The 24,252-nt window shown below is 34.9% G+C and overlaps 1 protein-coding gene across 4 annotated transcripts in view; it reads left to right on the forward strand.

Annotated features, from left to right (window-relative positions):
- Positions 1-3,787: 3,787 nt before the first annotated feature.
- Positions 3,788-24,252, forward strand: part of LOC144436643 (uncharacterized) — a 78,100-nt gene continuing 57,635 nt past the window's right edge. For 3 of the 4 annotated variants that reach the window (XM_078125477.1, XM_078125481.1, XM_078125482.1), the window contains exon 1: positions 3,788-3,923. The gene's annotated coding sequence lies outside the window, so the exon portion shown is untranslated. Of the gene's footprint in view, positions 3,924-4,419; positions 4,448-24,252 lie in introns of those variants that run through there. The other variant, XM_078125480.1, reaches the window with a different exon arrangement.

A 24,252-nucleotide genomic window follows, 5' to 3' on the forward strand; every position in this document is an offset into this window, starting at 1 on the left:
CCCCTTGCCCCCCTCCCCCTCTGTCCCCACCCCCACATACTTCCCAACATGTCTGATATTTTATTTTACTTCATACCTAACTCCAAAACAATGCCTGTTTAATATTGGAACTTCACTTTTTGAAAATTTAGGAAGATAGTTGGAAAAGACATAGGCTGGAAGTATAAACTGTTTATTACATAAAAAGTAGTGAAGTACATCAACCAGTTCCGAAGTGATGATGGACAATGAGAAAAGAGAAATACTCCACACAAACAAGATTTATATTTTTTAGCTTCTGCTTCTTTTTATTTCATTTGTTAATCATTTAGGATGGTTCATTTCATTCTTATGTTCCTCATGGCCCAAACAATCAATCCTATACTTCTTCGATTCAACAAAGTAATAAAAAAAATATGCTCAGCTGGATCTGAAAATGATCATATCATTATTGCTGGCAACGGCAGAGATGGGGACACCACAACTTATCTGTTTCAGAGCAAATTTAAATCTCTGAATTTTGCAAGCTTCACTAAATCAAATGCTTCATAATTTTCTTTTGACATATGTTTAAAAATTTTCATTTATCTCTGAATTTTGGGAACTTTAAAGCTGCACTAGCTACAACTAGGATAATATTTTTTTATCAAGTAATCAACCATCCATATATTCACTAAAAATTGGTCAGTTACATATAAAAAGACATTCTGGAAACAAGTGGTGAATGCTAGCCATAGGTGGTTTAATGATAAGCTTAAATCTTGAGCTTGGCATTGAATCTGTCACCATGTTAAAACTGTAGGGTTTGTAACTGCAGCATCATGTTTCAATCAGACAACCACAATCTATTCACTGAAAAGTGTTAAAATAACAAGGATCTGATATTTTACATCTTATCAGTGGTCGATCTTATCAATTAGTAATACAATAACAGGTTTAAATTGTGGGTGCTGATTTTTGGGTGCGGACCCAAAAATCTATTTGATTTATCATGTATACAGGAAAAAAAAATTCACTCATAGGTGATTCAATACTGTTCAAGGTGCACAAGTTATTGTGTCTAACCAAAAAAAATTCAAAAATATGTTCAGCTAGTGCAGCTTTAATGAATCCAATGGTTCATAGATTCCTTTTCAGTGACTTCTATGAAACTACATCGATAATGTAAAACTTTGATCTGCATTTTGATAATACATTATATGATCAGGTTTAAACAGTCATTCAATATTGCATAAAAGTATGAAATAATATAACATTATTACACATCTACTAGAGGTGACATATGAGTTATAAGTCAGTGATAAAATCTTGAGATGTCAGTGTAAACTTTTTCTATAACCTAGGCCGATAATAACCTTTATTATTATTATTTTTATTATTATTTATTATTTTAATTCTTAAAGAACGCACTACACATACGTCTCAGTGCATTGTACACAACAAAGTAAAAAAAAAAAAACAAAAAAAAAAAAAAAAACAAAAAAAAAAAAAAAAAAAAAAAACCTGAGTGTATGGCAGAAGGGCCTGACTTTAGGAGGGCAAGTAAAGCAGTACTACTGAGGTCTGCAAAACCCATATCTGGGCCATAATGGTTTTATCATATACTCCATGTAGTGGCACAGAAACATTATTTGAATCACGTAATCACATAAATTGGCAGTGAAATAATATTTCATTCGCAAAAATATAAAAATAGTGAAGAAATGAACAAAGCCAAACCACAGAGCGAATGGATATCAATGAGCATGCCACTTGCCATATTTGGGCAAAGTGTGCCCGGGGTGTGATATGGAAAATTACTGCCTGGGTTTGATGCGTGTGCTCTCCATTGAATTGCATTGGACATTATACTCCAGGTATATGATAACATGTACTAGATACATCTTATCTTACAGATTAACTTCAGCAGACATGTTATGTTGTGGTAACCTATTATCACCCCGTCAAATGGCCATCACCCTATTGGCCATTACCCTACATGTCAATAAATGTGCTGTGACATAAATTTCAACATGTGAGATAAATTATTTAGTGTAATTGATAATATCAATTCAGAATTCAATAGTATAGAAAAGAAAGAGCAATTTAAACTTCTATTGTAATTTAAACAAAAAGAGATTATACTTGCTCTCTGTATGTATCTAAACTCATGTCAAAATATCAAGAAAATTGCTTCACTTATATAATATTTAACATTAGCCTATTTCACTTCAAAGGTTGATAAAAAAAGGTTTCAAAATAAACTTCAAATAAGACTTCCACATTAATACACTTCCTTTTAATACAATTGGAAGCACTATCAACTAAAAGGGTTTTCACTGCTTGTCACAATAATTCACAGCATCCATATCAAGTATAAATAGTATACTTTTACATTTGCTTTAATCATCAGCCCAGTATGTGGTGTCTCTTAAATGTAATCAATCTGTAAACAATGTTACCAGTACAAAGCACAAGTTAGTCATAAAATGATTAGGGAGTACACATACTAGTAAATGTCACAAGATGTCCTGGTTTCACTAAACACTAAGGCCCAGTAGATTTCCATAGTTGTGGCACTGATTACATCACAGGGGGGGCTCAGGCTCAGTTAGTTTTGTTACGGAAACAAACAAACAAACAAACAAACAAACAAACAAACAAACAAACAATGAATACATAAATAAATAAATAAACAAACAAACAAACAAACAAAACATATAAACAAACAAACAAACAAACAAACAAATAACAATGCAATTGTGACTATTTCACATATTGGAAATATGGTAATGCTTGAAGCATTATTATTGATACTGTTTTGTGATTACTGTTGATGTTTATCAGTATTTGTTTTGTTTTAGTAAACAAAACTAGTTGAGCCTGTGCCCCCCCCCCTCCGTTTAGTTGACTATTAGAGTATTACCCATTGCATATCAACAAGAAATATTAAAAGTAGCCTTCTCAAGTTTTGCTTTGTTATACCACAGATGAGTTTCTTACTAGTACTTGCCTGTGGTTATACGGTATGGTGTACTACTTCCAAACATCTACTGATCCGACTAATCACTTGTATGTACATACATCCATCCATGATTTAATTAGTAATTATTTACACAACTTTACACTCACTGCACTGCATAATGTGTATAGCCTGTGAGTTTGTTCTAGGATTAGCAATCTACTAAATAATGCAAAATTGATAAAATCAGACCACTATAGAGAAATCGGAAAAAAACGGTGAGAGGAAACAATAGACTAGTTATAGCAATATTTAGAACTGTATTTGTAACTATTAAACTATTCCGATCCCTGCGCCTTTTAAACTTATTAAAGTGAAGTTGCAGACGAATTTTTTTCTCAAACAAAATATTCTGAGAAAATAATAATATATTCAAACTTACCAGGTAAACCTGCAGCCAAGTTGTAAAGTGAAAGAAAAACAGCGGTATATATATTACAATGCATGATGACTGCATGAGCCCTGAACCATGGCGACCTTCAACTTCAAGCAAGCGTGTTTCCCTGCGACTAATTTTTAAAGTTAGGCCAGAGTTAGGCGACAATATTATAGACCCCCTAGGTGATTCAAATAAAAAAAACTCACGTTGTATTTAGTATTTTTTAAGTTTCTTTGTATGAATACATATATTATATTTTTCAGGAATGCTATTTGCAAACCAAGAACACTTACAGTTGTTTATTTTCATTCAAGACAGCTTGCTACCATAGCTATTTTCCTCCAACCCTCCGCTCCAGACATAAAAACATAAGCGGTAAGTTGAGGGTTCTAAAAGGGGTTTGCCCTCGAAGATTTACGCTGTCGTTCGACGTGACGCATGACCAGGAACGGCTGAGTGCGGTCAGTTCTACGAAAACAGACGTATTTCGTCAACGAAAGTGCATCACGGTCAGTCGACAGATGAAACACCGTCACTAAATAACAAACATTGCCAACACCGAAGGTAAGATTCTTTCCATTTCGTACGTTTGTAGTATGTGTGTGTGGTGGTTACTGTGGTCAACATGTCATGCATGTATACGTATATTGTACATGTAGTATGTACTACGGTGATGTAGCTAACGTACCAATGTTGTTTGTCTTGCGCCGTCAACACGAACGTTTGCATGTAATAATGCGTGCATGTTGGCTTTACAGCTACCGTGTGGTTTTCACAACCGATCGTTGATCGTGTATAATCGTATGTGTTGGTACACCGACGATTAAAAGCACAAATTATCATTTTACTTTCTCCGAATGATAAACCCATGTGACTGTGTAGGTTTGGTTTTTACAGCCATATTTATACTACTCACCGAGATCTGGTGACTAGAGTAGTACATACATGTATGAGTTTTCGGGATCGGGAACACCGTGCAAATGCTGTCGAAATCGACCCGCATGTCTGTCGTACAATTTACGGTATTTGCTATCATCTGAGAGGGAATCACCCAACCGTGCTACAAACAGTGTTTCTGTTCACATCTGGTAAGTTGGAAAGTAACACTCATGACTGTGTGTAGTTCGTCAGCAATGGTCAACGTCTCATGCATCTATTGCTTGCCACGGTATTTTTATTACATTGTGAATGTTACTTGTACTCTCTTGATAATTACACACCCCCTAAAAAAAATTGAAAACATAAACGGGTAATTACAAAACTGAAAGAACAAACACGAAGTCACACTTAACATAATAAAGGGAAAGTCACCATTTTAATTAACAATAATTTATGTGTGTTGGTATAAAAGTTTATTCACATGTATATATAATCAAGTTGATAGTACAACTTTACTCAGAAAGAGTAGTGAATGTGATGGTGACTTTACAAATGTTATTGAATGAAATGAACATGATTAATAACATTGGCTGGCTGCCATGCTGTTGTAACCTATATTTTATAGTTAGCAAAGGTATGAGTATGAGCTATGTTGCTTTTCTTTAGTCATATTACAAAAGACACCATAGCAGATGTTGTGATGTATTTCCTTGTCAGTATTTTTATTAGCATGGTTGGCAACATACCAATGTTTTCTACTGTAATAGTCACGATATATATATATATATCGTGACATTTCTCATTCACCGGCCTCCTGTGTTAGGGGTTGGCCGATGTTTGAGGGTGCTACGTCACGGCATACCTTACAGATTACATAGATCGTTGATGGAGGGTAGTTAACACACACACACACACACACACACACACACACACACACACACACACACACACACACACACACACACACACACAAACAAACACACACACACACACACACACACACACACACACACACACACACAAGGTGTAAGTAACATTGTGAACATATTAAGTAGGAAAAAGCTTACAATTTCTTTTCATTTTATATTCTTCCTGTGAGCCCCTCATCTCACCTGTTGCTCACGATAATTAGCAAAAGATAAAAACATATGCACTTTTTGATCAGACTACATATATGTTACTATCAACTTTTTATTCAAAAGAATCAATGGAAATCAAATGAGATGTAATATTTGCCTGTGGCCAAAGTTTAGTAAAAAATGAAGGCGAAGCAATATGTTATCAGTATGTTATCAGTATGTGAATTTTTATGCGTCCTAGTTAATGTTCTTTTTCTTTTTTTATTGAACTGATTAATATTAATGTAATGTTTGATATTTTAAACCCAACAGCTGTTTTTACAGTACAGGTAACTGCCATAAAAGTGTTGTGATAGGGTTTCATTTTTCTCACTTGATTTCACGTAAATGATTACAAAAGAATTGAATGCTGTTTGGGGTCACCAGATGTTTGGTTAAAACTCTTTGTATAGAGTTTCTGAGGTGAAACATTACAATTGAATGCATATCTTTCTATGTTTGCATATTCAATGAATATGACTTACTGACAAAACAAGTCTGGTTTGAATTGAATTTAGTACATTAGTCCAGACTGTTTTAATACATATGAATTGAGTTTCATTAATTAGTGCTATGTGTACATGTATACATGATAAAGTATTTGTGTCAGGCTGTGTGTGTATGTAAACAATTTAGAGTCAAAAACTGCCTTGCCAAGTTCATTTATATTTGATGGAGGACCTGGGTGATACTTGTATGTAGGATATCTGGTTTGAAAATTGCAAAATTATCATGCCATGGATATGTGATTTTAATAAACAAATTCAATTTTGGTGCAAAAATGGGTTCAGAATTTAGTGAATAATTTTAGCAGTGTCTCAAAATTAAAAATTGTTCAAGACATGGTGATTTCATTGTTGATATGCAAATTAGGTGGAAATAATGTGATTTTCAGTGAAAAATCTTGAATTCAGAAAATGCCATGTTGAATAGTGTTAAATTTAATGGGTAAGTTTTTAGGGATACGTCAATGTAGGTGAAGAATTTCTGATGGTTTGATCTCATGGTTTTATGCAAATTAGATGGAAATAATATGATTTTCGGTGAAAAATCTCGAATTCAGAAAAATATGAAGTTGTATGGTGTAAAATTTAACAGGGATGTTCTATTTCTTATATAAGGATGTTTGTAGGTGAAAATCTTTTGATCTCATGGTTTTATGCAAATTAGGTAATGCTGTTTTTGACTAACGTGTAGTTATTTGTGAATAAACAAGTACTAAATTCTTATTGTTTGAAATATGAATTCAAGTTTAATCAGTTGTGCTACAGTGTCATTGGCATTATTTTTTTTATTAATGTCACTCGGTGTCTTCTCTTCATATTAAATGTGCCCCGTTGTTTTCTTCTCCTAACTGAAATAGAAATAGGAGACAGAATTTTAACAGAAGTATGGATTTATTTTCTTCTACAGGTAGATCTAATTTGTGTGGAACTTCTGTGTTCAACCATTGAATAGCTTTAGTATATTTGAACATATTGAGATTCCAAACTGAAGGACATAGTCTTACAGTTCAACTATTTGAAAAATCAGTCCACAAATAAACAAGTATGGCATTAAATATATCACTTTGCTTAATACAAACACATATAGTCACCAAGGTAGTGATGTTTAGGAGAAAAAGGAATTCAAACACATATAGTCACCAAGGTAGTGATGTTTAGGAGAAAAAGGAATTCACCAGATACCAATTGTGCCTTTCCTTCATTGTTTTTCTGTGTTCCATTTATGTGTAGTATATAAAAACTTCATTTGCATATATATTGGTATGTTCCTTGCAAATGTAATTTATTATATGGAAAATTACTATTAATTTATTCATTTGTTGGTTCATTTGTTTGTTTGTTGGTTGGTTTGTTCGTTCATTCGTTCATTCATTCATCCCTCCAGTCATTCATTCATTCATTCATTCAAACAGTAAATATACTACTCTGGCAATCAAAGTCTGTGTTTACAAAGTCTAAAACTATTGTTGCGAAATGTTGATATAAGCTAAAGTTGGTTTTATTATAGTTACAGGAGGGTGACATTTCTGACAACTCCATGATCTTGGAGTGTATATTTTTAAGGCTTTCAATGTTTACACTATCTTGATCACAGGGGGATTAGAATCACACAACAGAGGAACTGCTATCACCCACTTGTGTAATCTACCACTTTGAAGAACAATAGTTTTATTCTGTGTCTATCTTAGTAAACCAAGACCTCAATTTGTCAGTAGTGTGTATATGTGCATTTAGAGAGTGGTGAGAAATGACTATCCACTCCTATGATTGTAGTACCATAAATATCACTACACGCACATGTAGAAATAAACCTAAGTTTCAATCATTTTCTTTTTCGTGTTCTGGAAGATTGATATGTTTTTTGATATGTGAAAACGGGATATGTGAAAAAGGGATAATTTTTAGAATACTAAATAAATATGCAAATCTTAAAACATGAAGTAATGTGTGACACAGTCACAAAATTGTTGCAGATCATCCCAAGTATTTGCCTAGATCTCACCAGCATTGTCATTCTCACATAAAAACCTTTACTAGACTTATAAATTTATAATTGAGAGTGTAGGTTAGGCCTAAAAAAAATGTTTGGTTCCGGTTACTAACTAAGCTTTTATTACATATTCGAGAAAAAAATAGTAAAATTGCAAAAATTGTGAAGAAATAAGGATGGGAAACTGACATCAACTTAAAAAGAAAATATAAAACTGTTCTTCCAATCTGTATGGCTGTACATCTGATTTGAAGAAACCAATAACACAGAGACACCATATGGAAAACACTTGAAAACACAACTACCTGAACTAGACACTCACACATGAAAAAAAAATAATAAAAATAAAATGAAATTAAATCTACTGACCTATTCTAAAATTGAGAGTAATCAGAACCACACTATATTTTTTAGGCCTTAGATGACATTTCTGTTATGAAAACATTGCAGAGATGGCAGCCATTATTTTAGTATGTGGTTTTATGCAGAGTGAAGTTACATAATTTATTTTATTTCTTTATATTTCATGAAATATACATGTTATTATTCATTTCATTGTTGAGCTTCAGTTATAATTGACGTGTATTTCACTATGGTTTTATTACCCTTGGGACAGAAAGAAGGAAAACAGGGCAAAACTGGCACTGAGTTTTCCATTACATTCAATTATTGGTATTGTATAGGCTGCCATAAGTAAATGGGGAGCTCTAATAAATTTGATCTACATTTTACCTACGTACCACCCTTAACAAAAACACTCTGGCTTCTAGGGAACCCTTGTAAAATGGCTGGGAAACTAATAAGATACATAACAGCAGTAATTGTTGCGGGTTTGTGCTTTGTGACTATGTCTGGTAGAACCACTACAGTGTCAGTGTGTGTGCAAACCAGAGACTCTGCCCTGCACAAAGGCTATCCGCAAACACACACTGTCAGATGACATGAAAAAGAATGAATACTAACTTTGTACAGTAATATGTTAAAATTAGAGTTGTTTACAGACGATGCTTTGTATGGCTTCTTTGAGTTGCCATGTACCCATTTTATGCAATGCATTTATACTACGGCTAGACCGACTTGGCCAATCAGAGGCCTTGATTTCGGTTGGTTATATGGAGCCATAACCCACTCTTTCTTAGGGGTGTGACCTATATTACGCTCAGCACTCAATTTGCATGCAACAAATTACACAAAATTTTGAAACAGATCCGTTTGAGTCAATCATGCCGTAGTATAAGTAAGATAGACAACTTGTTCGGTAGGTTTATGTGCCAAAAACTCGGGGGCTACGCCCCTTCCTTTATTGCACATAACCCTCCCAAACTCGTTGACTATCTATTATATCTTGTGGAAGAATATAAATTGCTACTATTATAAAGTTCATTCATACACATGTGTGCTACCTATAGTAGGAATAGCTTCCTTCCTGTATATACCCTGCAATCAGCATATACCATGGAAATCTCTTTCCTTCTAGTCCTGTATATCATCTGGTTCATCAGAAAAAGAGCCGGTTCTATTACAACACTCATAATAAATGTACCAGTACATGTTAAGACACCAATATCTAGTAAAAAGTAGGACACCGAACAAGTAGTCTGTTAACATGACATTTTAACTGTCCTGCGCATATGTTATAGGTACTGTTCTATATGTCAACTGTTGTAGTCCTGTATGTACGTGTATGTATGTATGTATATATGTGTGTATGTATGTATGTATGTATGTATGTATTTATGTATGTATGTATGTATGTATGTATGTATGTATGTATGTATGTATGTATGTTATACATGTGACACATTGTCTGTGTCTGTGTCTATATCTGTATCTGTATCTGTATCTGTATCTGTATCTGTATCTGTATCTGTATCTGTATCTATATCTGTATCTGTATCTGTGTCTGTGTCTGTGTCTGTGTCTGTGTCTGTGTCTGTGTCTGTGTCTATCTGCATCATGTACAAACAAGCATCAATACTGGTTGTTGCATACATACACAGGGTCTTGTTTGTTTTTGTTTGTGTATGTGTGTTTCAATGGTAGGATGTGATTGATTTTATAGGCTGTAAAAAGCTCGTGAGTGACAGTGTAGGTACTCAGGGGTATTTCAGAGCACTTGTATTTGCAGTGTTTTCTGCCACAGAAAACTCCGCAAGCACTCATGTAAATACCCCGAGTACACCACACTTGCACTCGCCCATCATGAGGTTCTGTCATACGATTATTTTTTTTTACCATAATATGACAATTTCAACAGTAACTTGATGACGTGGCTGCAAGATATATAACAACTTGATGATGTAGCTACAAGTCACATAACAACTTTCAACGATTACATAATGTCATCCATTATGTCACCCACATATTAGAGTACCATGATGATTTTGCAAATGAGCCATACAATGTCGTACTGTCACACATTTGTAGCTAGAGCTGAAAGCTGTTGTCCACTTCATTTGAGGAGTGGTTGACAACTGGTAACAGGACAGTGGTAGGAAACAATGCATCTTCATTAGTAATAATTTAGTATTGACTGATAGACAAGGAATGGTAATGATATGCTGATAGCAGATACATAAGAAATGTGGGCGGGTCGCCAGTAGACTGTGTATAATGAGTGGTCTGTAGCAAGCCTGTTTCATATCTATCTAAATTGTTCTTGGGTAACATAAAATGTGTATGGTAAACACAGGCTACCCTTAGATATTTCGGCTGTAAATTCTCATCAACACAGGCCAGCTGAAACATAAACAAATGTAACATGCTTGGCAAAACATGTACACATGTAAGTACCCATGAAACAAAGGTAGGTAAGGTGATGGAGGTAGTGTTTCTTCCTCCATTTAAAATATATCAAAGATAAAATAAAGGAAATCCCATAAAGGTTGGAAAAACTTTCATGACGATGAGTAAAATACTATATCATAGTATATGAAAAAAGCCAAATCATGGACTGTTTTAAATATGATTAGATTAGATTAGATATCACAAATATGATTAGATTAGATTAGATTAGATATTACTTTATTACTTCGTATAGAAAATTGATAATTTCTATTTGGGTACAGAAGTGTAGCCAAGATATTAAGAACACTATGCGGTAGATATCAGTATATACAAAACAGCAAGTGATGTTCCTGGTGAGAGAGTGTATATACAGTGACCACACAGATCAGACAATTAGATACATTCACAGTGAAGGGTCAGTCTCTGCTAGCTGTATTGTGTTTATCTCAACACAAAATCTTGTAGTCCAGTCTCAAATCAGACTTGGACCGCTCTAACGCTTTCACACAGTACTTTTAGAGCGGACTTAAAGTTAGAGCAGCCCAAATATCCAAGTGTGAAGTCCCTATCACTAAACTTGATATCTCATCAGATGAGTATGGCTCACTTCTTGGGAATCAACTGTGAGGTAACCATATTTGCTAGGCTAAAGTCTGGCAACCAGTCTAGCAGCGCTGCACTCTGTTATAATGATACATTCGGGAGAAGAATTGCATTATACTATGTTTCAGTCGGATTAGTTGTTTGAAGACTATGATACCATGAACGAGCAAAAGAGAGCAATTTCTCATTGTTTAAGGAAGTAATCTGTCATTTGTAGCATCTCCCTCCATTGTCTATGAATGATGATATTGGAGTACAAATTACATAAAAGCCAATATTTGCAAATGGATTCAGAATAAACAAAATTTGTAGATTTGACATAAAAAGTTTCAAGTCAGGTACACCGTATTATATTGGCATGTACAGGGGTGTGTGTTGTTTCTCTTCAATTTTGTCATGGCGATCATGTACCGTCGAGTAATTTGAATTGGTCACATCTGTTGTTTTCCCTTCCACCCACAAATTCTAGATTTACCAGATCCACCTGAAATTGACCTCCATTTTATCTAATCCGTGTAATATGATTACCTTTCGTTGCGTTGCTGTCCTACCCAAAAGTTTAAGATATACAGAGGTACTTTCTTTGATTGAAATTGACCTCCATTTAATCTAGGCTTCATAATATCTACATGTGTCTGTCGTCCTATCAGCCACCACTGCACAAAGGGCCGAATAGCCTAGGGTTGAATTACACCACACATTAATATACAATCTACATCAAATCCTGATGTACAAGATTCTAGAAATGTGGCTTTGTTTCAGAAAATGTTGGCCTGTTACAGAGCTGATATGCGACTATTCTCTCAGGGCTAATGAGCACCAGCCTGGCATAGCACAGATCAGTGCTATAAACAGTCACAAGGACCGAATTTGGATTGACTAAAATTTTCTTTCAGATTTGGTTATAAAATACACCTTTCAAAAATGCAGAGATCACCATTTGGATTTGATAAAATATCCCAAACCTACATGTTGATTTGTGTTTGGGTTGGTCTCTGTTGAAATATTTTGATGGGTTGACTGCACCTTTAGAAAATATGTAGATCTGCATTTGGATTGCATATTTCAAAAAAAAAAACCACACAAAAAAGCCCCCGGTGTCTAAAGTTAAACAATATACCTTTAAACTGTCTGTATTACACCAAGACAGTACTTTGAACCTGGAGTCTGCTAATTTTGTTGCAATCAGGATCTTGATTATATTGTTTTCGAAAATTTGAAAAAAATTGTAACAATCATGTTGTTTTTTGAATTATTGAAATTGTAGTCTGCTTGCCAACGTGGTTTCTAACTTGAGTGGAAGTGTAAATGGTAATGATACTGTATAGGAACTAAACTATTGAAATTGTAACTCTCCATTTCATCATTTTGTTTTTATAAAGAGTGTGTGTGTCTTTGGCAAGGTTCAGGAGTTCAGATGTCAATGAGAGTGTAGTTATTTATGGAACCAAACTTGTTATTTTTAGGTTTAAGCCATAATGTGATAAACATAATAAAGTTACATAATTATACATAAGATGATAAGGGTGAACAATATGTTATAAGTTCTTGCCATGTTAGTCTAGTTCATATATACATTATACATATATCATGTATATGTGTATAGGCTATATAGTATCATTACCATTTACACCTCCACTCACAGTCTAGTCCTATACAGTATCGTTACCATTTAGACCTCCACACACTAGTCTAGTTCCTATACAATATCGTTACCATTTACACCTCCACTCACACAGTCTAGTTCCTATACCGTATCATTACCATTTACACCTCCACTCAGTCTAGTTCCTATACAGTATCGTTACCATTTACAGTCTAGTTCCTATACAGTATTGTTACCATTTACACCTCCACTCACACAGTCTAGTTCCTATACAATATCGTTACCATTTACACCTCCACACACTAGTCTAGTCCTATACAGTATCGTTACCATTTACACTTCCACTCACGGTCTAGTTCCTATACAGTATTGTTACCATTTACACCTCCACTCACAGTCTAGTTCCTATACAGTATCGTTACCATTTACACCTCCACTCACAGTCTAGTTCCTATACAGTATTGTTACCATTTACACCTCCACTCACAGTCTAGTTCCTATACAGTATCGTTACCATTTACAGGCTAGTTCCTATACAGTATGGTTGGCATCCAGACTTGCCATGTCTAAGGTTAGAATGTGCCTCACAGACCCCATTTTCCAGAAAATCAAAGTTCGTATCATCTTTTCAAAGTTGAAACTTTCCCATATGAAAGCTTATTCCTGGTCCCTTTGAAATTTAAATAATAGAAATTTGGCGGTTTTTTCCCTTTGTTTTCAAGTAAAATCAACTTTTAAAATTTTGATTTTCCCCACAGTATTTGGTGGCCATATTGGATTCTAAAGTGATATCATTTGCACCTCTATTTCAAAATTTTTTGACATAGCCCTGATTTTTTTTGGTTGACTTCTGACTGAGAATGGATTTGAATATAAACAAATTAACAGGAAACGTTTAAAGATTTTCCTTTGTGAGCCCAAGTATTGCTACTGAGAAACAACAGAATCAGGAAATCCACTTTACACATATAATTAATATACCGTAACTGTTGACAATTGATACAGAAAGAAGAACTTGTCGATTAGAATTGTTATATTTCAGATGCCACTTTTAACTTAGTAGTTAGGAAGTGTTTCACGTTGAGTTGGTACTTGAAGTGTACATGTACTTCTCTACTTCCTTTAGTGATTTGTTAACGGATGTTTCAATCAATTTGTTGAATTGGATTGATTCTTAGAATACAAGTGACTCATGTATCTAGTTGTAGTGGAAGTGACTACAGTAACTGTAATTTTGTATTTGGAGAAGAATGTGTACTTTGATACATGGATTACTATTAAACACAGATGAATTTTCATCTAAAAGTCACAGAAGTCATAATTGCTTCTGTTATACGAAAAGTATACTCGGAACCCTCAAAACACTAGACAGGTACAGTATACAGTACCAAAAACACTACCCAGATGCTACCAGAGAGGATATCAAGAGTAATGTCACAAGCAGTTTGACCATGGTGGCAGCCTAGACTGTAGGCTTAAAGGTTTGAAATCACTTCAGTACTTCATTGCAAAACACGGAATGTTGAATGAAATGTCACCAAAGTACTGACCCACATTAATATGCGACTTTTGAATCAAATTTGCTATATAGGCCAGGATGGAAAAGTGAATCAATTCAAATCTATTACAACAACAGACATCAGACCATGGGCAAACAGAATCTATTACAAACAGGAAACGTAAACAAATGAATTGGATTAATAACACTTGACACATCATGTTGGAAGAGCAGAGCCCTGTATTACATTTTATAGGTTGATGAGAACAGTTTTATGGCCTCTTTATGTGTGCATGAAATGTCAGGGGAATTGGAAATTTGTTTGTGAACATAAATTATTATGTAAAGTGGCCATAAAACTGTTCTTATCAAATGATGGCATGTAATACAAATCTCAAAGTTATTTATCCAATTCAGTTGCTTACTTTCCGTGTATGTATAAACAGTTGTAGGACAAGCCTAGCTGTAGACATGAATGACTATTAAACGTTACTAAACTATTTCCACTATATCCTAACTGACATTTCAATTTGTTGTTGCTTTTTGCTTGCCCTAATCCAGGTCTGTTGTTCTTCAGTTACACTGGTCTTGAATGGCATCCCATGGTAAAGTGTGATTGGTCAAATTGGTCAAATACATGACATTTATATCGTGGAATCAGTATACCTAAATATGACCCTCATATATCAAATTCTTTTCAAAATTACCTGAAAGTTTTGCACATGTTCTATGTATGGCAGCTAGGTCATGGCTTGATACCAGCATAACTGAAGAATCAGTTAGGATAGTGGAAATGATGCAATAGCGTTTAGTCCTTCTAGTCTATAGGTAGGCTACATGAGGACAGAAACTGGTTTTGGGTTTGATATATTAACTAAATAAATTAAGTTTGAATCAGTTTCCAACCGATTCACATGTGGGGATAGATCTCATTTGACACCTTCCCTATAAAAACAAACTACACATGTGTCTGTGGCATCCAGTGTTCATGGAAAGAGTGTAGCTAAGTAAGGATTGTATTATAAAAGTACATGTATTAGAGCTTGAGAAAGGTAGATCAAATTCCACTAGTCCAAACATCTACATGTCAATGTAAATATACAACAATTTGTGAGAAAAAGCTGTTCAAACAAATGTCAAGGCTTAAACACACTCCATCCAGCCAAAGTCATGGCATGCATAACAAATAACAAATAACAGAAGATTATCCAGAGATACAATACAGTACATGTCAGAAGACCACTTTAAGCTTAATATATGCCTGGGATTAGGCCAGGACAATATAACATGACAATAGCTCCCATACCAGACAGAGTGGAGTATGGCCATGGGGCATTACTGTATTGTCTGCAACATCGCATATCAAGACATTCACTCTCATGAGAGTACAGCGTGTATTGTACGTACAAATTACATCACAACACAAGTTGGCATATCAATCATGTCTCCTTGGTCAGCCCCATAGTTGGATTTCGGCACCATACAGATTGATTGATTGATTGATTGGTTGATCGAATGATTTATTGATTTATTGAGCTTCAGAAATCTTCACCAGAACAACTCAAATTGGTTCAACATAGCTTTTATTACATGTGGTTGTTCTATCAATTCATTCACACAGATTTATCGAAGTCTTCTATTCACACTACACCATTGGTTTGGATAGCTGGATATAGATTAAGTCAACGACATGTCTCTAGGTTTAGAATCTCCTCGTTTTAGATTGAAATGTTATGGAAATAAAGCAAAAATGTATAATATATATGTATATACAGAATTCAGGAAGCCTCTGGTATATGTAGTATAGTTACGGAAAACATTAGGGGAGAACCATTTGATATCGGGGATGAAGGAAGTGGGTATGGCAGCAACTTTTATTCCCATCACTGTGACAGCAAATTTTTTTTCTTTGTCAGTCCTGCATCAAATTATTTTTCCCATATTCGGTTAAGCGATGCAATTTTTTTTCTTGGTTTCTTAGTAGTAGCACATCGCAACAAATTTTTTTTTTTACTTCTGTTGGAATGATTTTTTTTTTTCTCAAGCCTGTCGACAATTTTTTATTTTTTTTACTTCTTTTGGAATGATTTTTTTTTCTCAAGCCATTATAGGCCCACCTGTCGACAATTTTTTTTTCCCAAAGATTTTTTTTTAATGTATGAGTGTCTAGTTCAGGTAGTTATGTTTTCCATCATTTTCCATATGATCTCTGTGTAATTGGTTTCTTCCCATCAGATGTACAGCCATTACAGATTGGAAGAACAGTTTTATATTGTCTTTTATGTTGATCACAGTTTCCACATCCACTATTTCTTGCATGACTTCACAATTTTCGCGATTTTGTTTTATTTTTTCTCCGAATATGTAAAAAAAAAAAAGTCTCGGGTCAGCAGTGAAAAACAAGATGGGGTAATGGAACCGAACAATTTTTTTTTAGGCCTAAAATAAAATACAGAATTTAAACAGTTCTTGTTATTTGTGTCATGTCTAGTGGTTAGTGACACAGTTGCCATGGATACAAATACATGTGTAGTACCTGTTGTGGATAAAAATAACAATGTGTCATATCAAAACTTTGGAATACCAATCAATCAGAAATAAACTACCACAGACTCTTAGCTGGGATTTGTATGACATGCCATGTACACATGTTTGGGAGTGTGTGTACCAACCAATCAAAAACATCAGAGATTCCTAACTAGATAGGATTCTCATGTGATGTATTTCTGTAACTAAAAATAACATCACGAGATACATTTATAAGTTTGGGAGTATATGCACCAATCAATCAAAAAATAAAACCATTACAGATTCTCACCAGGGAGTCATCCATGATGTAAAAAAGGTAATTGATAGTTCTTGTTTAAGACAACCAAAGATTGTAATTAAATACAAGTAATGTTTCACCTGTTCAGGTCAACAAGGTATGTCACACTGTGAAAATGATAGCACTGGATTGAAGAGTATAATGTACCATTCAATAATGAACTTGCAATCCAGATAAAATAATTGCTACCGATAAAATAAACCTCCCACAATGGTCAGGGTGACTATGAATTGATCATTTGTGGTTACAAACAATGTAACAATATTGTTCATAATACGCATTTATTATCACATTTCCCATCATGCAACATTCAACATGGAGGGTTTGCAAGTTCCCTATTGACAACACACCTTTAGTGTCTCACCTCGGATTTGTATGTGACTTCCAAACTTATGCTGTGATATCCATATCACGTGTGTGAGTACATGTACATGTACTACAGTCAATTTAAAAAAACACCACAGATTCTCACTTGGGATTTGTATGTGACGTAACTGATATTGATATCACAGCATAAGTTTGTGAGTACATCAATTTAAAATACACCAGAGTTTGGGAATTTTAATTGTCTTGTGAATTAATGCATAAATTATTCAACCACCCCATCACATTGGCTTCTAAAATACTACTCTGGTAATCGAGGTCTGTGTCTACATCTACTAAGATTAGACACAAACTAAAAACTATTGTTGTGCGATGATGTCGTAGGTTACACTTGGGGATGGTAGCACTGCCTTTGTTGTGTGGATGTAATCACCCTGTAATCAAGATAGTGTAAACACTGGAAGTCCTCAAAAATGTACACTGTGAGATCATGTAAGTCATCAGAAATGCTACCCTATTGTGAGTATAATTAACACCCCACTCCACCATGTCTATGTAATAACTTACAGTTACATCAGTGTGTCAACAGCAGTTGTATCAATGTCTGTCAAGTAAACTGAAACCTCAATATTGCCAAAGTAGTGTTAGTCTGAGTCTGGATGCTACCTGTGGTTCATGAAGGTCTAAATTGTTAACGATACTCTATTAGTCTGGATGCCAACTGTGTAAACCACAGTGAGTAGAGGTAAATGGTAGTGATACTGTATAGGAATGAGACTACTGTATAGGAACAAGACTAAAGTAGTGTTTGTGTGTACTGTTTATATATATTATACATTTCATATACTAATACCCTAATACTTCGCGCTACTTTCACAGTGTATACGTGTGAAAAGATTATCGTGTACGTTAGGTATAAGAGTTTAATACTCCTGGTAAAAATCTAGGGACCTTATCAAATTAAGGGCAGACCTACTTTATACAGTGCAGTAGTTCTACTTAGGAAAGGTCAAGTCATAAATTAACGATAAACACTCATGGTAATTGTGTGTCATTTAATAAAGATATACACTAGGTACTGTTATAGCCTTTGATATGCATTTGAATATTGTGAATATCTGATGGAAGGTTGGAAATTAAATTGCTCTGTACATGTGATATCTTAGAGTGACTGCCATGATACCGTAGCAATTTAATGATGGCAAGCACGAAGGCTCCTGCAATCCCTGCAGTGTTCTTGTGTCCCTTCAGTCTAATCATTTTAAAGCCAAGGATATTTTGGCATGGATAACATACTGTGTGGTAAATTGGTCTGTAGAGTTTTGTATTATAGTTGAGAAAAGAATATTTCCTGATATCCAGTTGATTGAAGTCTTTCGAAGTTTCAGCAAGTGTTCTCTTGTCAATGTATATGTGCATACAAATGTGTATGTGCATTGTATGTGTACACCTTGTGTTTAGAAGTACAGTCATGTATTTGAAAAAAAATTGACTTGTACTTCAGTAACAATAGAAAGCCCGCAAGAAATAGGCAATTAAAGACAGTGTCTTTGTTTTCATCATCATTGCTGTGAGTGCGTGTCACAAAAACTCGCAGAGTCAAAATGTGGCCTTTTTTCCGATCGTAATAATATAAAAAATTAAAAAAAATTAACCAAAAAACCTATAAAAACAATTTCCACAACAGACCAGAAAAGTCTTCAGACATATTTTTTGTGTTGGAGATGAAGCCCTTGAAAAATATGTGATTTTATTACCTAAAGCTGATACAAGTGTGATGTGCCGTTACCATGGTATTTAAAACTTCATCGTCTACTGCAGTAGACCTGAAATCATCAAGGTTACCATGTTATGATAAATGAGTGTAGGTTGCTAGGTTACGTACGTCATATATTTTTGAGTAGGTGTGATCATGGCTCAGTGTATTATTAATCAGTCACACGTTCATACATAGAATTATCGATTTACCAAAATTGGTGTGTTGGTGTCTTTTACTCAAGTTTTAGAGACTTGATACAAGAGATATGGTAAGATTTTATTCATACATTTTCTCACACATTATGCATTTTTAGAGTTTTTGTGAGAATTGTCTGGGAATTTTCAATACAAAGATATGTGGAACGTTAGAGTGCGAGACCTTGAGTGCAAGGACTTGTATATAGTGTATAATACAGTGTCTAATATAAACTGGAAGCCAAGGAACATCATCCTCACAAGCCAGAGTGAATATTTCTGCAAAAGCAATGAAATAAACTGGGTTGTCGTTGGTCGAGTGGTTAGCTTGTATGCCCTTACCTCAGCAGTCTGGGTTCGAACCCGCCAGGTGTCGGCTGAGTTTGATTTAAAAGTTAACCAGGTCTGCAGGTAAGAAGGGTGATGCTCAGTTTGACCCTGTCGAACAATGCAGGTTTTCCCCTGGGCACTCCGGTTTCCTCCTGCTTCTTCAACATTAGGGCAGTAGGGTTCTGCTCTTGTGGCAACCATTCCCCAATTTATTTGGACGAATAAAGATTATTATTATTATTATTATAAGTACATAGCTACTGTGTACCTCTTAGCACTACATCTTGGACGGTGCCATAAAAGAGGTTGTGGTTTATGGTGGTGAGGAAAATTGGAATCATATTATCATTGCGTGTATGCTTTTCTTTATGTTGGAATCCAGTCATGCTAGGATTTTGCTTTCACTTTTCTCCCACCACGCCTGGTATTTCGCTATAACAGTTGTCTACAGAAACCTAAAATTAGGTAAAGATTTCCTGCAGTGACGTTGAATGAATATGATAATCATGGTTACATATAGCTCAGCCTTCTCAGTTGGTTTTAATTGCATTGTGATGCTATTGATGTCATTTCAAACCCAATTAGAATTTGTGCCTGTTTTCTGGCCATAGCTTGTAGGTCATTACTGAAATGCCAGACGTAAATAGTAGGAGCAAAATCCCTACAAGAATGGATTCTAGGCTAACCTTTCGTAATATATGTTTTATCAAAGTATACTTCTGAAGTTGAAAATTAGTATCATACCTAATTTTTTTTACTGTACATACAGTCAACAGATTGACCCACTTTAGAACGTGAGACCTTCAGAACGCATGACCTTGCTCTACATACATAAAAGCCTAAAACATTATAAATCAGACAGTTGTCAGAGGGTACAAACTTCCAGGCACTGCTGACCCCCCTTGTTATGCTCACATCTCAGTTAACTTATTATTGACTTTAAAAGTTAATAAATTAGAAAATTACTTCCAATTGGGTCATATATGCACATGCTTTAAAAATATAGCCATGGGCATGTGGTATTTGCAAGGCTGACATTTGATTAACGTTGACATGCACAGGAGTATTCAAAAGAAATCAATCTCCCTAAACTTTCTACATAGCTGTAAAAATAGAAGAAAAAAGGATTAAAAACATAAGATGAAAGAACAAACAACCCTGTGATTCTAAGACCCTGTGTTAACTATACAACCATAGCTGGGCTAGATGGGCTTTCATTGACTGGAATTCCATTTCATTTTTCAAGAGCCCTGTCCAGCAAAAAAAAGACTTAGTGCCACCCAAAAGCCCTGTCCAGTTCAACAGCCCAGCCCAGCTCAATAGCCCTGCCCAGCCCAGCCCAAGCTGATTAAAATCCGATGTAGTGTACATGTCGCGATTTCTTTTTGGCTGTTACGTTTACCATCATTTGTTCTTTTGTGAGTGCTAATTTCATACATCTGACACAATACCATAGGTTTTCCCGAGCCTCACAAGAGTGCTGAGTGAATTTACTCAACCAATAAAAATGCGTAATATGCCAAAACATACATATGTTTAGTCAATCGCTTTCTTTCAATTTCGAACGCTGAATGTTATATTGTAAGACAGATTCTGGTTGGCTACACATAAGTACAAGATTGGGTTCAGGAAAACCTATGGTATTGTGTCAAATGTATAAAACAAGTGGTCACAAAGAACAAACGACAGTAAACCAAAAAGGAAATCATGCTGTGTTCTCTACATTTGATTTCAATCAGATTGTGGACAGCCTAACTGCCAAGCCTAGTAGCTTATGATATTTTATATACATGTCCTTTTGTATTAAGCATTAATACATGTATAGGCCATGGGGTCATGTGTATAATCCATGTCTTTGGATAAATACAGACAAATCCTGGGAAATATTGAATATGTAGTATTTGTACAAATATAGCTTTTTGAGTATGGAGATACCCTGGATATTAATCATCTCGAAACAGACCACTTTCAAGTTTTATTTTAACATTTTATTGTATCAGTTGTAATTGTGTACGCTTAAGGTTTTATAATTCCTAAAAAAAAACTTTATTATTACTATTATTTAATAACATGTTATTGCAACAATGAAATGTAATATTTACCACTCTTATAAAACCTTTAACTCTTAGTAACAGTTACGTTCATGTGCAAACAAGTAACTCCAACTATTAGGAGCACAGATACTATAGATAAACTACTTGAACTCCAGCTAACAAAGTACCACTAATGGAAATATCAAGTACTTCCAATTACATGTAACTTAGTTAAACAGTGCTCAAACAATTATTGAATCAATGGATGTCCACCAAGCTTGGTATCAATATAACACAGTATAACAGCTGACATCAGACCGTGGACAAACGGAACGTGTTACAAACAGAAAGTAAACAACTGATTTGGGTTATTAACACTCGGCTCAACAAGTTGGCAGTACATAGACTTGTATTGCATTCCATCATTTGATAAGAACAGTTTTACACAATAGATCACATTAATTCACAGCAAAGTTCCAGTTCCCATGGTATTTCATGTATAAAGAGACCATAAAACTGTTCTCATCATACCATGGTATGTGATACAAGTCTCTGTTGTTCACACATGCTGAACCAAGTGTTATTAATCCAGTTCAGTTGTTTACTTTCTCTATTTGTCACATGTTCCATTCATCCATGGTCTGATGTCAACAGTTGTAACAGTAATCGGTAGTCTGTTGACTGTGGTGATCTTTGACAATCACTGTAGCTTGTTGATATGTGCTGAGACAGCCTCCAGATAAAAAGAGGTAAATGAAAGCCCTGTTATCAACATGTATGTATGTCGAGTCAGTGTGATCCTTTGTGACCTGTGACCCCTAGTTATCACCTGAAAAAGTCAAGGACAGAGACACCTATTTATATGAATACCAGACTTAGTTCAAAGTTCAAACAGTACAACATAATACCAGAAGTGATATATAGTTGACAAAACATACGTAAGGGGAGATCCCCTCATACATTCCCTCTGCGCTTTTTTTTGTCAGAGTGCCAATTTCACTCTACAGTTTTACTTTACTTTCATGCAGTGGATTTCTATCAAGTGGTCAATTTTTCTTTTCTCTGTTTCTTCCTGAACTAGTCGTGATCAATGTTGTGTATCTCTAGGTATGTGGGAAGTTTAGTAGCCAGAATAAGTTCCGCAATCCATCTACCACCCGTAACAGCTGCAGACAGATGGCCATAAAAATATGATGCAATGAGTTTCCTACAAATTGCAAAAATACCTACATGTATGATACATACGTGTAATCATCTCATGCGAATTTGAATATACTGTTAATTTATACATACAGATAGTTGTGCGAATGCAAAATACTCATGAGGAAATTCTATCTGATATTAATCATTATAGGCAACATATGGTTCCTTCATTCCTCAGAGAAGCCATCATTGTATAGTTAGTTATATTATTGACCATTTCGTTACAGCACAGTTAGGGACGATAACACAATGTCACACAATCTCAGTAAATGAACCTTGTTCGACGGTTTAGGCCAAAAAACCCCTCCTTCTCCCCTCTGCCTTAAGGAATGCATGGTCCACAAGTGTAACATCAACTCATTTACATATGATGTGAACCATAGTGAAAATTGCAGCAGTCACGCCACTATGATCGATACAGTGTTATATAAATGGTAAACACCATTTTCACAAACTAGAGTGCATATTCTGTTGACGAAATGAAATACGAAGCCTTTTTTAAACGGTACTGACCGTAAAGAGGCCAGTGGTTTACAACGATTGGTAAACACGTTAAAATACTAACCAGAAATCCAGTATGTGTATCACGTTATCAGTAAATTTTAATCAGCTCATCAACAAGTCAGTAGTATATATAGAACCTATTGTCATGGAAGTCACAAAAGTTCTCGAAATTTGGTTGGAAGTGCGAAAATGCATTTCAACAATAAGATCATGCTAGAACCCCTCCCCTAAATAAACAAAGTACATTTATTGAGCTTGTGTGATGTCTGCAATCTCCCTTACATAACTGTCACATTGTGGGTGATTAACATGTTATTTTCTACTGAAAACAGTTTGAATTGTGATTTGTAAGAATTGTCGTGTGGGTGTAGATTGGAGAGAAGCTAAGTAATTTTGCCTTTTATTTGTTTGTCGTCTGCCTGTTTAATTTTTTATATCCTCTTCCATTTCTTGAAAATTTATAAATGATGAATCCTATTTACTGTATTGCAGTATTTGTCATTCATATGCAGTACAGGTAGGTACATGTATTAACATATATACATACAGACATTAAAATTGCCACGAACAGTGTGGTTAAAAATAATATAAACAGCTGTGGAAATTAGGTGTTGCAGGTAGACAGATTTCTTATCTTGTATCAATATGTTATATAAGGCGGGAAAAAATGTGTTTATCTGATATTAAACATAGCCTCAGGAAATAAGGTAGGTTGTCATTTTATTAGCACAA

Source organism: Glandiceps talaboti, chromosome 6 (assembly GCF_964340395.1).
Source record: "Glandiceps talaboti chromosome 6, keGlaTala1.1, whole genome shotgun sequence".
NCBI classification, from domain to species: Eukaryota; Metazoa; Hemichordata; class Enteropneusta; family Spengelidae; genus Glandiceps; species Glandiceps talaboti.